The sequence below is a fragment of the Danio rerio genome, chromosome 7 (genome assembly GCF_052040795.2).
Source record: "Danio rerio strain M-AB ecotype USA chromosome 7, GRCz13ab, whole genome shotgun sequence".
Lineage (NCBI taxonomy): Eukaryota > Metazoa > Chordata > Actinopteri > Cypriniformes > Danionidae > Danio > Danio rerio.
In genome coordinates, this window is record NC_141027.1 from 65,256,704 (window position 1) to 65,276,735 (window position 20,032).

General features: G+C 35.7%; 1 protein-coding gene and 1 long non-coding RNA gene across 3 annotated transcripts in view; one reads left to right on the forward strand and one right to left on the reverse strand.

The window, feature by feature from the left end:
* LOC147843244 (uncharacterized) overlaps window positions 1-20,032 on the forward strand; it is a 1,033,179-nt gene that overhangs the window by 261,449 nt on the left and 751,698 nt on the right. The gene's annotated exons all lie outside the window — the stretch shown is intronic.
* LOC147843245 (uncharacterized) lies at window positions 4,064-7,064 on the reverse strand. 2 transcript variants are annotated; one of them, XR_015496394.1, is made up of 7 exons: window positions 6,960-7,064; window positions 6,730-6,810; window positions 5,912-5,995; window positions 5,737-5,791; window positions 5,562-5,637; window positions 5,311-5,487; window positions 4,064-4,972 (listed from the first exon to the last, which is right to left on the reverse strand). It is a non-coding gene; the product is annotated as an uncharacterized LOC147843245 (long non-coding RNA). The 2 variants fall into 2 exon arrangements; XR_015496393.1 differs by lacking the exon at window positions 6,960-7,064 and having other exon boundaries at window positions 6,730-6,886.

Below are 20,032 nucleotides of genomic sequence, written 5' to 3' on the forward strand. Positions count from 1 at the left end.
TGCTGATGGACACTTCTTAAGTTACGTTACACTCAGATAAAATATTAGGCTGAAAGTAGAGATGCAGATGCTGACACTATAGAAAGGAACACAGGGCAGGGACTCTGGGGAATCAAGGTAAAGATCAATGCACTTATTAACTGAATTTGTCAATGCACTTATAAATATAAATGCATTTGTGCATCAAATACAAAATTATACATATGTATCTTTACAGAATACTTACCAAACATCCATTGTTTTTTTCAGTAACAATTTATTTTGATGGTTTATTTGAGTATTAGTAGACTGTATACTATCTGCTGATACTGCTCCTTCAACAGACATTTAACTGACAATAAGAAACTTCGCAAGTGCATGTCAACTTACACTAACCCTAAACCCAATCTAACAGTCTACTTGTAATTTAAGGAGATTTAGTTGGCATGTATATGCAACGTAACTTAAATTGAACAAACAGACCATCAAAGTAAAGTGTGACAATTTTCCCCCTTTTTTATCTATTATGGGATAAGTTCAACTTCAACTTCAAAAAATCAACTTCAGGTTAAAAAATATTTGAAGTTTCTTTATTAACTGATTTATTTATAAATGAATTATAATTATTCCTAGTATTTTTTTTTTCTAAAGCTGTTTTTGTTCCACTAAACTCTTTGCTCTTTTTGATAAAGAAAAAAAAAATGCATTATTCAAAAATAAAAAGCCATAAGATTTTTCCAAATGCTTCCTTATTGTGCAACAAATGTAAAAACTCTGAAGGTACACTGACTCACTCATTCTGGTCATGCCATAAAAGTAGTTCATTTTGGCAGAGCATTTTTAATTTTATATCTGAAGTTTACAGGATTGATCTGTCACCAGAACCAAAATTAGTATTTTTTTTAGGCACCTCAGAAATAGGAGATAAATATATCACATGCAGTGTCCTTGTGTATGATATTAGCAAAGAAAATAATTTTCCAAAATTGGAAGTCAGATTATGTGCCTGTCTTTGAAATTTGGATTAGGAGCTCAAGTTACGTGTTGCCATTGGAAGGAATGCGATATGGGATGACAAACAAACTGAACACATTTTTTAAAATCTGGAATCCAACTATGTTTTATATCAGTATTGCTGACTTGTAACTTTTTATAGGTGGGATTAGTTTGGCATACGTTAAGTTGTGGAGCCTAGACATTTCTCTGTAATTTATTATTGTTTTATTATTAATTCTATTTATTTCCTTGCACTTTCTGGATGATATTGTAATTATGTTGTGTCCGACTATTTGTGTTTTTTGAAACAGCCTTTGTAGCCTTTTTGTTGCTGTTGTTCTGTTTATGCTATTGTTTATTTTCTTATGCTAAAAACAATAAAAATATTATAAAAAAAGAAAGAAAAAAAACTCCAAAACCTCTAAAACCAGTACTGTCACACTCTAAAAGTAGCACAATATCACTGTAAACAACAAAAAATAATAATAAAATAAATTCTCACAAATGAGCACTACATACTATGTTTCTGAGTTTAGTAACTGATTATTAAGTTTGTGACAGGAATTTACGTTGAAAATTGAATTATTGTATTGGTGATAATTTCAATGTTAGACGTTCCAGTCTCAATTCTTTGTTTTCCACCAGCAAGGCTATTCAATTGGCAGCCTGCGGGCCGAACCCGGCCCCCGATGCAATATGTTCTGGCCCTCCAAATAGTGTGAACAAGACATCAAAAATAAATTTAGTTCAGTCGTAAAACGATCGCTTTAGTTTTAAAGTGAGATGCATCTGTTCAATACAGCAAGAGCTGCAGTAGAAGGCTGCGCAGTCACCTGACATTAAGCAAGTGGCGCAAGCAGCCGAAAACATATGTTTGTGGAAAAGAACATTTGTGCAATGCACTGATATCGTTAATAAAGATGCAATGATTAGCCGATTTCACTATTAACCGCACTTTAATTCATTACGATTAATTATTTTAAAGGCTGCATTTCTGTTGCACGAAATTAAGTGAAGTTTATTCATAAACTAATTTCGAGAGGATCACGTGCTTATGATTTATCACGGCCAGTCTCGCATTTGCTAATCACTATCTTCCAATCATATGAGCCCTAAGCTACTATAAATAGCCACAGTTTTCAGTTCACTTTATCTTCGTTTGGAAGAAACCCCCCTCCTCCCCTAATCTTCTCCTTTACCTGTGATTGGGCGGCACGGCGGCCTAGTGGTTAGCACTGTGAGCCACACAGCAAGAACATTGCCGGCCCTGGTTCCACAGGACCGGTGGGTGTTTCTGTAAGGAGTTTGTATGTCCTCCCCATGTCCGCGTGGGTTTTCCCCGGGTTCTCCGGTTTCCTCCCATCATCCAAAGACATTCAACATGCATAACAATCAAGCTTGTCTAATCGCTTGCGTTCCCTTAGCTACAGCGGCAGGGGAGTTCTGAGATCCACCGAGCTCAGGCTCCCCTCTTGCTCTGCCAATGGGAGGAAGCCCCGGGCTCGAGGAGCCCTTGAGCTCGGGGCTCTCTCCCGGGACAGCATGCCAAACAAGATTTTGTAAATCATCAGCTACTGTAAGTGTGAACTCTTGAAACTGCTTCATGTTACGAAAGTTATGCCAACTGTGTGCTTGTTAAAAGTTCCGAGCTTATACCGAGGCTAACAAGCACGCACATTGGATTAACTAGTATAGCAGCAGGTTGTTTACATATTGCGTTTTTTCCGCACACAAGTCTGTTATATCCAATGGAGATGTATATTTGGAGCGGTGTGCGCACAGCTGACACACTCACGTCCTCCTTGCATGCACAGTAGGAATGATCTCACACTGTAGTGGTAAGAGTTGTGCATGGCTTTCAGTTCAATGTACACAAAAGATACGTTAGATGACGAAATAAAAAATTATTTAAATTTTTATGAACGCAGATGAAAACAACAGTTCATTTAAATTCTTGGCTATTATATATCTTTATGTAACATTAAACAAATACTATTTTGAAATATTCCTATTTTATATATTTATTCACTGTTCTGTCATTTATTTTCATTGTAAAATTATCACTCATCTTTAAATCAAAACTGTTTTCATTTTTTACATGTCTAAAATCTACCATTTTTTAATTGAAGATTATTCATTCATTAAAACTCTTTCGGTCCCTTTATTCATCATGGCTCGCCAGCAACTTATCCAGCATATGTTTTACACAGCGGATACTGTTCCAGTTGGAACTCAGTACTGGGAAACACCCAATTTAGCTTATTCAATTCACCTATAGTGCAGGACTTTGCAGGTAACGACCTTCTTGCTGTGAGACGATAGTGCTAACCACTGAGCCACCAAGTCGCCTGAATTGAAGATTAATCATATGTTATTTTCCTCATCTAGCTATTATGATTCATTGTTCAGCTCTTCTTGATCTTTTATTCTTTTTCCTTTTCTATTTGTGGAGTTCTAATGAAAGCTTAAGTGCAGCAGGTTCATATAATCTAGACACTCACAGTGAAAAGAGCATTTACAGTACAGCCGCCTGGCTGCCTCGCTGCTTCTGAGAATTCTTCAGACATAAAGGTGTGTTTTTTATAGCTATGCCCTGGAAGGAATGTTTCAGTTTAGGCATTTTCATGGACAACAAGCTGTTTCGTTTCACTGTGTATTCATGCCTATTTTTCACATCTCCTACCTTTAAGTCTGGATTTATTTTTCTTGCCCAGTTTAATCTTGTATATAATCATTAAATGCACAAGAGTATGTTTTCAACACTTATATGAATAGATGCTTTCTTAACTGCTGTTGTCCCCACTGTCATTTTTATTATGTGTACACTCTCAGAAAAAAAGGTACAAAATTGTACCTTTTAGGGTACAAATGGCCCGTCACTGGGGTGGTACCCTTAAGGGTACAAATTTGTACCTCTATTTAAAGGTACAAAATTGTACCTTCTACATTTGTACCCTTTAAGGGACAATTTTGTACCCCCACCGAAGGTACAAAAATGTACCTTTTTATATTATATAGCATTTTCAGGGTACTGACCCAGGCATTTTGATCCTTTGGTGACTGCATGCACAAATAAATAAATAAAATATTTTGGTTCGCAGATGTCCATTTTTATTTATTAATGTAGAAATATTTCATTACAACTCACAACTGAATGTGTCAAGAAATAAAATTACACAGTAAATATAAAGCAGACATGTAAAACAGTAAAAAGAACAATTTAGAAAACAAATAAAAATTGTTCACTCACTGTACAGTATATAATCTACCCTTAATACAAAGACCACAAGAATACTGTTTAAGATTTATAAACACATTACACAGGCTACATCAAGTACTTCACTTTATAAAGTCCAAAGTATTTGTCTTTAGTCAGAATACGCAGTCATAATAAATAATTTGTCATCAAAATTTTCTCTGTATTTCAGAATGAAGGCAAACTTTCTCTATAAATTGCTTCAACAGTGCAGAAAACCAAATACATCAGTAGCCTCTTCCTCAACATCAGTAGATTACTCCTCATCATCCTCAAGTGGAGTTGTAATTTGTTGTAACACAATATGTGTTTATGCTTTTGGTAAACATGACATGTAAAGCATTCATATCTGGAAAATGTTCTTTGATAGTCATTAGGACCACAAGTTATTTAAAAATTTGCTTTATGCATGAATGATAGCAGTGTGCTGGATTAACTTGATTGTGATTATACCAAGATCATGTAGAGAAACCAAAAACAAGGTTGATCACTTTGGTAACTGGAGTAGATCGAGGCTTGTCACCGTCCACCGTTCATTCAAAACATTCCACTGCAGAAACATCAAGGTGTTCTTCTAATAAGATGGATATGTCAAAAATGTATATTCGTCCACATCATTAGCCCAGCCAAATCGCAATCCCATCAACTCTGAAGACTGCCGTGACTCGTCTTGTTAACACAGTTGTCCAGTCGGTGGCCTCCTCCTGTACTTGAACTGTTGGATGTGGTGAAGATGGTTCACTGTAAATGACAAAGCAATAATTACATTAATATCAGTCACTCTATCACTGATGAAGAGAAAATCAACATGCATAGAAAGTAAAATAATAAATATTCACCGATTAAAAAAAAAAAAGTATCACAGATTAAAAGACTAATATAAATTTCATTCATTCATTCAATTTCTTTTTGGCTTAGTCCCTTTATTAATCTGGGGTCGCCACAGTGGAATGAACCACCAACTTATCCAGCATGTTTTATGCAGCAGATGCCCTTCCAGCTGCAACCCAGTATTAAGAAACATCCAGACACACTTATTCACACACACACATTTATACACTACAGACAAATAAGCTTACCAAATTCAGCTATAGCGCATGTCTTTGGACTTGTGGGGAAACCGGAGCACTTGGAGGAAACCTTCACGAACACTGGAAGAATATGCAAACTCCTCACACAAATGCCAACTGATCCAGCCGAGGCTCGAACCAGCGACCTTCTTGCTGTAAGGTGACAGCACTACCCACTGCATCATCCTAATATAAAGAATATCAAGCATTATAAAATGCATTTATTACAGCATATACTAAACAGAAAACAACATACGCACCGGAGCACAACGAAATGTTGAAGTGTCTCGCTTAACAAGGCTGGCAACATGAGAAGTGCTGCTGTAAAATCAATTCCTGGAACATAAGATGTGGCATACAAACAAATATGAAGGAATCCATCCAAAGCTAGAATTTAATAATATTAATCAAGTGGAGAAAGTTTAGAAAGAGTACCTTAGAGTCAGGACCATAGCATTCTTCAGTTGATCTCTCATCTTTCGATGAAAACCTAGAAAATAATTTTAAACACGTGGGTGTACATTTATTGTTGTTTGTAAGTAAAAACCTACAAATTTAAAATAGTATGTAAGCCATTAAAACCATGGTATAGATAATGAGACATACTTACATCTTGTAACTGAGCCATGCTTTCATATGACATGCCTTCATTGCTCTGATGCTGTTAGGCTGCATTCTGTTGTTCAATCTTGTCCTGAAATACAATTGGAAACTTCATAAACTTCAGGAAAGCAATAAGATAAAGCAATAACTATTTATTTATAGTATTTTATTTATATACAAGTATAACGTTAAACGATAATAAAGCACCAACAATTCTGGACATGAGAGTTTGTGGACACTCCTCAACATTAATGTAACTTAGACACTGAAACGAAGATATGTACAAGCATACACACGCCACGTTTGTAACTAGCCACGTTTACATAATCAGTCGCTTTGCCGGTGACAAAATTGTGATTTTTCTTCACAAAATGGCGGTGTAACTTATATAACCGTCTAAAATTACATTTCCGCGGTCATCCGTGGCTAGAAAATGGCCTCAAAATATAAAACATTATCGATAATTACAAATTCCAGTATTAATAACAGAAGGTTTTATATCAAGGTATATGAAGACTTTAGTCGCGCGAGCTCCGAGCCACACCGCACATTACTCACGGCCCGATTCCGGTGCACGGTTACGGCAGCGTCGGCTCGCTTCTGCCGCCGCATCTGACCCGAGTAACGATACAGCAGACGGACTCGGGCAGGCGAGAATCTAGCCGCAACTGGCCCAAGTGTATTTTGCTATCTGGGTTGCGATTATTTTCCGCCGTGGCAACACTTATTAATAAAGCAGTTACGTAACATATAAGGCGCGAATACGTAACGTAGGCGATAAAGGGAACTTTTACACCGAGAAAACTAACAGCATATAGTACTCACCGTCTATAAGGTTATGTCCCTCGGTGACTTCGATATCACGTTGTATTAACTTCTTTAATAAGCTGCAGACATCTTAGCAAACTCCATCATGCAGGCCAACGTAACGTTACACCAGCCAGCCCGGAGCACAAAGCGGGGGAAAGCCGAGACCAGAGAGTCAGACAAAATCAACAGAACACGGCTTCACATGTAAAAATGAGACTGAAAATATATCTTTAATACATTCTTACCTGAAAGTGTGGACTCCAAAATAGACTTTTCTTTGAAAAGCGTACGAAGTTCTGTGTAAACAGCCAGCATACTCGACCGACCGCCTCAGTAACAAACACTACTATAACGTCTCAACAAGCCAAATTCTTAAAGAGACAGCATCATCACCACCTGTATGAAGATGCTGTCCCTCTGCATGGTTCTTATTCTACATCCCATATATACTATAGGGACTTAAACAGTAGGCAAAGACCAGTATTTACGTTTTTAATGATTAAAATTACATGTAATTATAAATTAAATTATTAACATTTTTGAGAAAAAATGTAATTTAAATACATGAAAAAATTAATTATTAAAATATTTAATTTAATCAATTTATTTATTTATTATATTTTTAAATTATGTATTTTAGTATTAATGTTTAGTATTAATGCATTTAAATTAGTGTTATATAGTGTCTTGATCTTATCATGAGCTGAGGGTACAATTTTGTTCCTATAGGGAAACAAAATATATAATTGTACCTTTAAAGGTGCCAAGTTGGTCCTTTACGGTACAATTTTGTATCCAAATGTGCTATAAAAGGTACAAAAATGTACCTTTCAAACCTAAATCTGGACATGTGTACCTTTATAGCCCATTTGGGTACAAAATTGTACCCTAAGGACCAATATGGGACCTTTAAAGGTACAATTTTATATTTTGTTCCCTCTAGGAACAAAATTGTACCCTTATTGTACCTTTTTTTCTGAGAGTGTATATTTAACATATTTGTATATTTGTAAATAAGATTAACTCACAATTACACTTACATGTTTACAGTAAATGTACTTAAACACATCAGAACTTTTATTATTCTACTGTGTTAACTACCACTACATTCTCAGAAATAAAGGTATGTTATCTGTCACTGGGGTGGTACCTTTTCAAAAAGTTACAAATTTGTACCTGAAAGGTCCATAATCATACATCAAGGGAACATTTTAAAAAGAACATAAGTGTTCCTCTTAACATTTGTAGGTAATAATATATAATTTTGAGGTACCAATATGGACCCTTCAAGTGCAAATGAAATGTGTACCTTTTGAAAAGGTACCACCCCAGTGACAGCTTGCGTACCTTCATTTCTGAGAGTGTACTACTAGTAGAAGTACTTCTAAGATTGTTTTGTAATTTAACTACAGCAACAACAAAAATTGGGTGACATAGTGGCTAAGTGGCTGCGGCTGGACCAAGAGACATTTATATGTGGAATTTGTATGTTCTCGCCGTGTTTGCATGGGTTTTTTCCAAGTTGTACATTTCTGTTATAGTCAAAACACATGCAATATAGATGAGCTAAAAAACAAACAAACAAACAAACAAACAAGAAAAAAAAAACAATAAACTTAGCCATAGTGTATGAATTGGGGAGTGCTTGAGTGTTTATCAACACTGGTTTGTGGCTGGAAGGGCATTCTCTGGTAAAACATATGCCAGAGTAATTGGTGGTTCATTCGGCTGTGTTCAATTGACCCTTGATAAAGCAGTGAATAATCGAAGGAAAATGAGTGACAGTGATAATAATAATTTTAAATATAACCTTAAAAACATATTCATCTTATATCAAATATGACAATTAAAAGACAATTTCATATATGATATTGCCAGGGACGTCATGTTCACTTACAATGATTTAAAAAAAAAAAAAAACAAAAAAAAAAAACAATATACAATATACAGTAACTTATGGTTAATAAAATCAGGGGTTTCCAACCTTTTAAGCCAGCGACTCCTGAAATAAAATATGACTCACAACCCCCAAATGTGGTTTGAAATATACAAACGTTGTGCAAACAATAAGAGGTCGATATAAATACAAGCATATTGACAACACAAAAAAGTGCAAACGTCTAACAACCACATCACTCTTGTAGTCATTTATTGATTTGTTTAATTTAATATTAACCTTACGAGACTGGTGGACACAACGTTTTAAGCACAAGTCTACTGTATTCTTGGTTTAATTATTTCAGACCGCAATTCAGAGATCATTCTCAATGTTAAGTTGTGGCCTTTATTTATTTTCAATGTATTTGATTGACATAAAGGTGTCAGAAAGTTTAACCTGGTGCTTTAAAATCAATCTGCTGCAGCTGATGCTACTGCTGTGTTGTTAATCTAACTTAAACAAACCAATCCTTCGAAAAAAAAAATAAAAAATTATATATATATATATATAAATTTTAAGGCTGATGGCTTTTCATTTGCATGTTGTTGTTTTTTACTATTAAAAACTACTATTTTAATCGTCTGTGGGTTATGGTTAAAATATAGTAATTCTAATAGGTTAATAAAATTTTACTTTTTTTAATCACCAAATGACCCTTCTGTTAATGTCCCGTGACATACCCTTTTTTCTGGGAAAAAGTTATTTAAATGCAGTAACAGTAATTACACTCAACTCTGTTAGTAAATATGGTTTCTAGAGTTGTTCTTACAGAAGTGTTATGCTGCATATGTAAGGGCAAGCAGCTTATTAGACTGGTCTCACTGCTGTGGTTGTGTGCACCAAAGTGCAACTTTTATTTATTTATTTATTTATTTTTTACTGTGCATTAAACATTGATGTGTCCAGCAGTGTGTATAGTGCAGCTGATGTGGAGTCTATGGAAAACGGTCCCAGGATGCCAAGGATTTTGCAACACTACTCCCTCAAGTAAATCCAGATGTGTTAAGTTCAGCCTTTGCCATGTGTATGCGAGCATGTAAAGTATGCCGAAATGGGATTTTAATGAAAGCCACTGAGTTATACAGTCATTTCAAGTAAACGTGGCTGAAAAATTATTCATGTCGTCATTTGTCTGCAACAGTGGTCACTCCTGGTATCACATTTGGAAATTTATCGGCTTGCACGCGCACACACACACACACACACACATACACGTCCCTATCATTACACAGTCAGCCTATCATTATGCAACCCACTTTTCCCTCTGTTCCCCGAGGGTGATTCCTCCTGCTGCTGGCCCACCTCCCCATTTCTCTTTCCCAGTTCAGAGCACCATGATGGGGTACAGAGAGCAGCCGCCATCCTGCTGATTCTGGGCACCGGCTGGAACCATGAGAGGGCTCCTGGTGTACGTGAGCACTGAGGGGAAAGTCTTTGAGGTAAGCAAAGGAAAGCGACCTCGGCGAGACACCTGTTGAAAAGTGGTGTCTGTGATTGGAATTTTAAACCCTTCCTACCATATAAAAGTGACATAGAAATTATTGCAAAACCAGTAAGTAATTAAAATGTTAAAATAAAATTTTACAGTCAGCTACAGTCAGCATGTTGCAAATGAAGACCCCTGGAGGTGTACTTTGCCTTAATGACTGCCCATGCAGTGGCCATGACTATCTTGATGTCAAAACAACATCAAATTGATATCTAACATTGGTATCAAAAACACATCAAAAATGAATTACAGGACATTCCTTCAGTTCCTTTATGATGTGTTCTTTAGTCTATTTTTGACATCTAATGCCAATGTTAGATATTACTTTGATGTCGTTTTGATTTGTCGTTTCTAATAGAGAATAAATAACTTCTTAAAGCAAGCTGAAAACCGGTAACAATTAACTCACTTAAGCATGAAAAACAAAGCATTTAATGCAAATATTATGGAAGTCATAAAATTCAGCTTTCTTCAACATATATTATTTTGTGTTCAACATAACAGTTGTTTGGAACAGGTAAATGATAACAGGGTTTTCAGTTTTGGGTGAGCTATCTGAAAGTTATCTCACGGCAATTTGTATGAATTTCGTTAATTCATATGAGTTTGTAAGATCTCATTATTACAATTAAGTATGATTTGTTTATCACCCAATGACAGTTGGATTTAGGGGTGGGGTTGGGTTCCATGCCTCCTTTTTAAAATTTCGAACATCTGAACTCAAAGCTACAAAACTGACAAAGCGTAGAGTAGTTAAGTTTCCTTGTGTGATCAGTCTGTCTATCCCAGGGGTGTCAAACTCATTTTACCTCAGGGGCCACATGGAGGAAAATCTATTCCCAAGTGGGCCGAACCAGTGAAATCATGGTATATCTGTAAATATATACCAAGCCAGTTGACATTTCTGTGTGGAGTTTCATGTTCTCCCCAAGCCCACATAGGTTTCCCTGGTTTCCTCCCACTATCCAAAAACATGTAACTTACATTAATTTGACTAGTCCAAATCGGCACCTTGCATCCTAGTAAGTATTTATCTCTTGATAGGAATCCTTAATTGTTCATTAGCTACAAACAGCAGGGGAGTCCTCGAGATCTACCTAAGCCCTGCCCCGGACTCGAGGATCTTCTGAGCTCAGGGCCCTCTCCCGGGACAGCATGCCAAACACTCTTTATAATCAATCATCAGCTAAGTGTGAACTCTTTATTGTTAGTTAATGAAAACACAGATATTCATTGTTAGTCCATGTTACTTCATTAACTAATGAAAACAAGCACAACTTTTGATTATGAAACGTAAAAGTTGAAATATAACTAATATTAATACGTTCTGGAATAGTACTGTTCATTCCTAGTTCATGTTATTTAAAACCTTTGCTAACATTAACTAATGAAACTATTACTATTATTATTAAAGCATTACCAGATTATTTTGCATTATTGTATAATACAGAATGGAATTATGTAAGAGGCATACATCTAGCATGGTCTTGGTTTGTTTACAGGAATTATTTATATTTAAAGTATTTTTATTTACAGTTATTATTCATGTGTGCTGATTTATTCATACTTTTTTTTCTTTTTAAAAATCTACACCTGTTTTCTTTTTTTTATAATTAACTCTAAACTTTTCTGACCTGCCTCTATCTAATATATAATCAATGAACTGTGCAACTACCCTACATTTTTTCAATAATATGTTTCACTCAGATATACATTACCATAAGAAAAGATTTGAGCCCTTGGGCACGATGCAGCTGGCACTGCATGAGGCCCTATTCAAAAAAGGTTGATTCGTTCATCTGGAAATTCTCAATCCACATTTCTTCTGTGAAATTGGATACCGTAAAATAACCTCCCAAAAACACCTTATACAGGGCTCCCTCCAAGTATAAGAGCTTGCTTGCTTCTTTGGTTAAAATTATCTATTGCAATTGCTGTGATATACAGATATCTGCTAACATCTGTTGTCAGGATTTTTAGAAAGGCTTATTGTGTGAGGAAAAACTGTTGTCATTTCACAGCTTAAATTGTTTGTAATAGGCCCAATCCCAAATCTCCCTCTTAGCCCTTCCCCTAACCCTACCTCTCATTTTGCGCATTTATGTGAAGGGATAGTGTCTCAAATCTCTGTTGCTTGAAGGCATAGGGCTAAAGGCAAGGGCTTGATGGCCAAGGTGAAGGGGTATTGTTAAAAAATAGAACTGAGATTGAGCCATAGTGTTGAGCAAATGTGTAAAGGAATCCTGGTTTTTAACCCAGACACATACAAGTGAAATGACCATCACAAAGTGCACAACCTTAGTACATGAGGATATATGAATTATTTAAACATTCTCATTCCATACATTTTTGCATCTTGAAGGGAAACTCCTCCGCAGAAATCTGCTCGCTTACATCTTTTTAATCAGTATTTTTTGTATGTAATTATTTAATCTGACCGTATAGTTTACTAATGAGGTTTGCTGGCAAGAGCTGTGTGTAAATGTGACCCTAGGCCTGCTTATATCCAGCGCTTGATGTTAAACGGCTATAAAACGTAAATGTAAAGCCTCATCTGCTGCCCATTCTAAATGCATGAATTAAGTGAGTATTTCCTCAGTGGCTCTGAACAAAAATGCGGAAAGCTATTTACTGGCACTGATGCAAACAGGTGTTAGTGCTATGAATGAGATTTGCTGAGGCTTTGACGAAAAATGTCTCATGCAGCCCTCAAAAGAAACACAGGAAGATACAACAGCCATGAACCGTCTAATAAATGTAAATCATTACACCAGTGGAAAAACATAAAAACAAAATGAACACGGGAAATTGAAGGCAAAAGAAAGTGTGTGTGTGTGAGAGAGAGGGAGGGAGAGCAAGCAATCTAGCGGAGACATATTTCCCTTTATCGGCTCAAACTGACACAACTGGTTCCGCCAGATTTAGATATTAATTCCAGTAGCGGCGAATACAAAATAAATCCCTCTGCTAATCGCGCCATGAGAGACATGCCGGTAAAAGTTTTTTGTGTAAATTACCAAAAGATTAGTGCTGTGACTGGAGTTTTATCTTCCGAGTAGAGAGAGGGAGAGAGAGATTCCCTCAATTTATGCTATAATACAACTTGCTCTTTCTTTCCCCCCTTTTTGTCTTCTCTTTTGAAATTGCCTCATAAATCTGGATAGCAAGTCCATGTAAGTCTCGTTCTCTGGCATGAACTGATAGTGGACATTGTTTTCAAGACTGCTTGACAACTGGGTGTACAACATCTCTCTTCTGAAAAAAGCCAGAGTTTTGACCAGTTCTGAGAAGCCGTCATGTTCTGAGCAAGCCATACCTACACTTAGTCAGGGATTATAAAGCATTAGTGGTATTAGTAGTCTATCGCAAAGAAACCAAAGCATTTTACCACGAAGAGCTATATCTCTTTTCTGTGCTCTCGAGTTAATAGCATTACTCCACACTCAGCCCAAACGCAGAACACATAAATACATCCATTTAAAAGGAAAAAAAATATATATATATATATATATTTATATATATATATATCATATATATATATATATATATATATATATATATATATATATATATATATATATATATTCAAGAAATCAATAGACATCTAGAGGGGCCAGCCGCTAAGCATTCCAATTGGACTCAATTTTCCAATACAGAATAACTTTCCGTTCTGTAAATTTGGAGTGCAGGACCTCTGGCTTTATAGCAACCACACAAAAAATGACATGTTAAACTCTTTGTTGGTGCGCTTGCTCTTTCTTGACTTATTCCCAGAGGATTTCTTCTGGAGACAACTATTGCCTGGTGACTCATACACATCGGTTAAAGGCATATTGATTCAGAAAGAGAGAGAGCGAGCGGGTGAGCAAAGCACTCAGCAGGCCGGTAGCATTAGGATTCCACACATTTGTTCATGTACAGCAGGTGTTTATGAAGCAGGGTATGGAGAGATTTCATAAAGTGACAGTTTAATGTTGAGGCTATTAATTCATTGTATAGTTATCTTGTAAAATTGTGGTTCTGGGCAGAGATGATAATCCAACTGTTCCTGCTGAGCGCGGAAATACATTTATCCATTATGTGATTGAGTGTGAAGCTGCGCTTTGCCTTCATTGTTAGGGGCAGTTTTATACTTAAAATCTACAAACAAACCCTGACCTTGTACAATTGCTTTAATAGCTGGAGAAAAAGAACTTATTTACGGTAATTATGTGTCGCTTTCTATTTGCTGCGGTAGAAACTGCAAATGTTGCTGTGTAGTAAATGGTTTTAGTCCTGAAATAAGAACGGATCAGCTTGTTAGAATAATTTCTAAATAATTATGTGATACCGAAAGCTAAAGAAAATTCTCCTGTATAATCACAGGAATAAATAGCATGTTTACTTTTTGGAACATTAACAATATTAGCTCTGATACCATTTTACAGAATTTTTTTTTTAAATAAATGTGTCAGTAAGCATCTGTGGTGGTTCCCCCCTGGGCCCCTTAAATTTAGACGTGTATTTTTGTGTCACAACCATAGACAGTAAAAGATATGGAGGGAATAGGCCATCTTGTGACGTCACCCATAGGTTTTTTGAAGAACGCAAAATAAACTACTAGTAGGTGTGGCCAAACGTTGCAATTTAGTTTGCGTGCCATCGCATTGACTGAGGAATACCAACAAGGGCAAAGAGTTAGAGAATTATCGGAGCTACAGACAATGGGTTTTCTACGGGAGAACCGCTTTGTACTTTATTACCTAATCTGACCCCATGTACTTAGTTGTGTACTATATCAATAAAGGGTTTTAGTCCTTTAAAAACACTGTTGTAATATATTGAGACACTAAACATTTTACTTATGAAGTTTTTCTACATGAGGAAAATGCTAATTACTTTCAAGCACTTCAAATATAGTTTGTGTTAGTAGATGCAAGGCTATTGATGAAATCCAGGAATAACACTGCATTAAAACGTTTCAGATGACATGAACAATCTGACATATTATGGAGTGCTTTACAGGTCTAAAGAAAAATATAAATGATCTTAAATAAAACAAATAATTTACAAAGATGTAATATGTAAATTTCACTCACCTAGGAAACGAAGGCCACGTGAATGGTTTGTGAGCACAATTAAGTGCACACAGCATGCCTTATCATCTGATAATTGTAGGAAATAATTCCAAAAAGCAACAGACTGTGTAAAGCCACATAAATCAAATAATTAAAAAAAAAGATGTATATACAGAGTTTAGCTGAGGTGAAGTTACAATGACCAACATGAACTGGGTGTCACTCAAGTGGCCATACCTTTAATTATGCAGACTTAATATAACCTAATATAAAGGAAATGGGTGAGTTATAAAAAAAAAAAAAAAAAAAAAAAAACACCCATCTCACAGTTGTCATGAAGGGTGAACCAAAATCGGGCTATACCAGGCTATAAACACCTTTTTTTCTGCTGTAAAGTTGGCCATTTTAGCATTGAGCTCAATAGAAATCTGCTCTGTTATGGAGCTATGACTAGCGGAATTTCCATGAATTGCAGTTTCAGGTACTTCTGTATTTGCTTCATGAGTGAGAGTGGGAGGTTGCTGCTTGGTCAACACTAAAACGCCACAGAATAGCGAGATCAGTCATCGGTGGTGGACGGAGATGTGACTGAGGCCTCTCTCTCTCTCTCTCTCTCTCTCTCTCTCTCTCTCTCTCTCTCTCACTCTCTGCTTTCCCTTAACTTTTGTCAGTGATTGTGTTGTGCGCATCAGTTTTCCATATTCGTCAGAAGTTAAGTCCCAAATTGACACAGGTAATTAAGAAATCTACTTTAGTCATGTTTATGTTGTGATCAAAATGTCCACTGTTTATTATATTAGATCAGTGGTGCTCAACCCTGTTCCTGGAGATTTACCTTCCTGCAAAGTTCAGATCCAACCCTGATCAAACACACATGTACCAATTAATTAGATAATTAGAGGCAGGTGTGTTTGATATGTGTTGAAACTGTAATCTGTAGGGAGGTAGATCTCCAGGAACAGGGTTGGTCACCCCTGTGTTTGACTTTTGTTTCCAATAGCAAGTTTGAAACTTTTAATAAAGGAATTTCTCGGCTATGCATACTGTTGCCTATTAATAATTAGAAATTGAGTGTAGTTTTTCGTTAGGAAATGAAGTGTTGAATTTACAAACAGTCGGAGAACAGAACAGAAGCACTGGAGAACAGATGCAACACATTGATCAAATATAGTTTTCAGTCACGCTCATGTAAAAGTAATACTCAACTCGTTTAGTTTGGCCCTCATTTATATTTGTTTTCAGTAGTGACATAAAGCACGAGTCTTCAAGATCTTTTACAACACACTTTCAAACATGATAGTTTAACTAATTTCTAATGACTACTTTTTAGTCTTTCCCATGGTGCAGTCAGTGCATTATATTTTATTATTTATTTTCCAAGACAGTTGTATTCAGATTAAAGGGCAATTAAAACTTAATTAAGCTCTGTTAACAAGGCAAGTTAGAATAATTAGTCAAGTTATTGTATAACTGGTTTGTTGTGTAGTCAATCAAAAAATATACATTAAATATTTCTTAGGGAGGCTAGTAATACTGACCTTAAAATTGTTTTAATAAAATTAAAAACTGCTTTTATTTAAAAAAACTATTATAAATAAGACTAATTATGATTATTATTTTAGTTGTATAGGAAATACTGTGAACATTTCCTTGGTTTGTTAAAAAATCACTTAGAAAATGTTATTTTAAATTAACAGGAAATTGGAGTAAAAAAAAAAAAAAAGCAAAAATGTGCCTCGATGTACTTGAATGTTAATGTTAATGTTAAATGTTAAAATCATCAAATAAATTAACATGGAATATTATTAGGAGTTTAAGTTATTTAATTATCTTCTTTATTAGGCTGCAGAGTGATGCATGATAAAAAGACTTTGAATAATTATTTATATAGTTTGTGATGTATGTTAAAGTGTGCCCCCTAAAAGTACAAGTGAGCTCAACCCCTTCTAAAAACATTTGTGCATTAGTGTATAATAATAAAATAACTAAAGAAAGTCTGCTAACTCTCCAAAATATAATTAAATTTTATGTTTAAATAATAAATATTGCATCTGTACTATAAACACAATATACAGTACATCACAATGGGGTACTTGGAGATCATAAGAATATAAACACAACAATTTTAGTTCTTCATTTAATCCTTTTGGATATTCAGTATACACTCCATATTCTAGATCACTAGATCCACTGTGCCTCACTTTGTCTTTTGTTAGAATCACCTTCAACCAGTCAATCTCTAAATACCAGAACCTTTTAATATCACTGAGTTCATGGCCACTATTAACAAAATGTTTGGGCACAGAAGATTGTATGTTTATCCTTGAGCTAATTGAGCTCCTATGTTCATATTCATATTGTAGACCACATGGGCACAAAGTGATAAATAGCAAAAGCTGACAAACAAGAGATAGTCTCTTTCATTTTGAATGCTTTCTGAGTGGCAGTGTTGATAAAAAGTTCATTTTAAGTGCATTTTCACAAGATAAACAAGTCTTGCACAAAAAGAAGCCAGTGTCTGTTTGGTCTAGATTGATCATATGATCTACTAAATTATCATACAGTATAACTCTTTAAGTTTGGATCGCTCCCACATCTTACACTTTTAGTTTGAGATTGACAATGGTCAACATGTGGCCAAAGTGATTGCCCCCTTTTTCCAGTAAATGGCTTGTCACTTCATTTCACTTGAGTTTTTGATTTGATTTGATTTTTTTTTTTTTGAGTAAACACTTTTCTTTATTTCTTTCATTTTTTTGCGATTTTTTTTTTTTTTTTTTTTGCAATTAATTTTTTATTTTATTTTATTTTATTTTTTGGTCAACCAACCTATTAGATTGGGTTGAAGGTGCAGTGAGTCCCTTGTTGCTTCATATGTGTATAATCATACTGGTCTCGAATTGCAAATTGGGAATATTCAGAGAACTGCTATACCACCTGATCACAGCATATTCCTTTAGGCTCCTTGTTTAGGCATTGATATTGTTTTCATAGAAAAGCAAGACATGATGGAAAATTGGCAGATACCCCACACAGCTGGTGGTGTGTGTACATGTTTCAAGTTGTGACCTAGCAAGCAAGCAGACAAACACCAGAATTGTGTCATAAATTATACTGTTATACACTATTTACTTTTGCACTATACACTCAACCACCTAATAGATTAAAAAAAAAAAAAAAAAAAAAGTAATGTATTATCATCTGAAAGTAACCCATTGTGTGGTTTAACATGTGACATTTGAAGACAAGGGCTGTTCAACATTCCACAATTAATTTTTGTTCATTTATATAAGATAAGTGCATCATCCATGCATTTAAAGTGTCCTTTAGCACCATTTACACTTTAAAAAGTGAATAGAATAGTGCACAAGTGTGCAAATTGTGATGCACTACAAGAGTTCAAACTGACAAGGCTTTAATGCATGTGGGCTAGAGATTTATCATAAGCCAGACCTAGGCCCTTTGCTAAATTGGGGTAATTTAAACAAATTTCTGTTGTGCAGCTTAAGAGAAACCAATAGTACTGTCATATTTTAAGTTATACAACTTTCTGGTTCTTGATTCTAATCGCTGTGTGATGAGTAAGAAGTTCCTCACACAAATGAGTTTTGAAACTCTGTGGTCTATTTTATCTTTATTTAAACAATTATACCATGAAATGTGTATAAACGCTATATCACACTCATAGAACTGTGATATGGCTGTATATCAGCAGTGTTATGATTTACTATGGCACTTTGCCTATGGCCTCATTCCTATGCACAAATCAGCAATGCTGATATACAGCCATATTGCAGTGTTACGGGTGTGATACTGCTCATATATCTCATTGTGAGTGACCAGCTCACAAGCTGTATTGCACTGGTGTCAAACTCAGTTCCTGGAGGGCTGCCACAGCACAGTTTAGCTTTAACCCTAATTAACACCTGATCAAAGTAATTGAGTCCTTCAGGATTGTTTGAAACCTACAGGTAAGTGTTGTGTAGCAGGGTTGGAACTAAACTTTACAGGGATCCATCCCTCTAGTAACCTAAGTTTGACAAACCTAATGTAAAGCACAGCCCTCTTCTGACAAGGCAGCACATTTGGACTTGAAGAAACCAAAACAACATTGTTTTGGCGTCTACCCAAAAAGGGGCATTTACAACATATATTTACATTAACATTTAGTCATTTAGCTGACACTCTTTTTCAAAGCGACTTACAAATGAAGAAGCCATCAAACATCAACCATTAAGAGGCAATACTAATAAAATACTACTAAATACAAAGTGTCTGACATTGTTGGAGAAACAGAAGTCAGAGTATGGAAGGATTAAGAAAAGAATGAGAAACAACATTTTTTTTAAGGACATCGTTAAGTGTCCAAGGAGAGCTGCATTTTTAATGTTGCAAGTGATTCAGCAGTCTGCAAGAGATTTGGGATTTTGCTCTACCAGTGAGGGTAAGTAAATAGGAATGTAACGGTATTGTAAATACCGTCATACCGCAATATTAATTTTTTTCGATATTACCGTAGTCGCATGACTCTGTAAAACTATAGGTCTTCTAAGAAAATTTGCTCAGGTGAATGAAGCGAACGGGAGGTACCGGAAACTACAATTCCCATCAGCCCAGGCTTGGCCATCATCCCTTGCGGTCTGTTGTCGCTACAGATCCAGTAATGCGGAAATGGAGTGTGCTGCTAGAAGCGGGGATGAAAAAGAACTGGCGCCGCGCGCGTACTGAATAGTGGTGTTGTCGCGTGAGTTCTTATCAGCTGTGTTGTCGCTCGCGTACTGAATAGCTGTGTTGTCGCGTGAGTTCTTATCAACTGTGTTGTCGCGCGCGTAC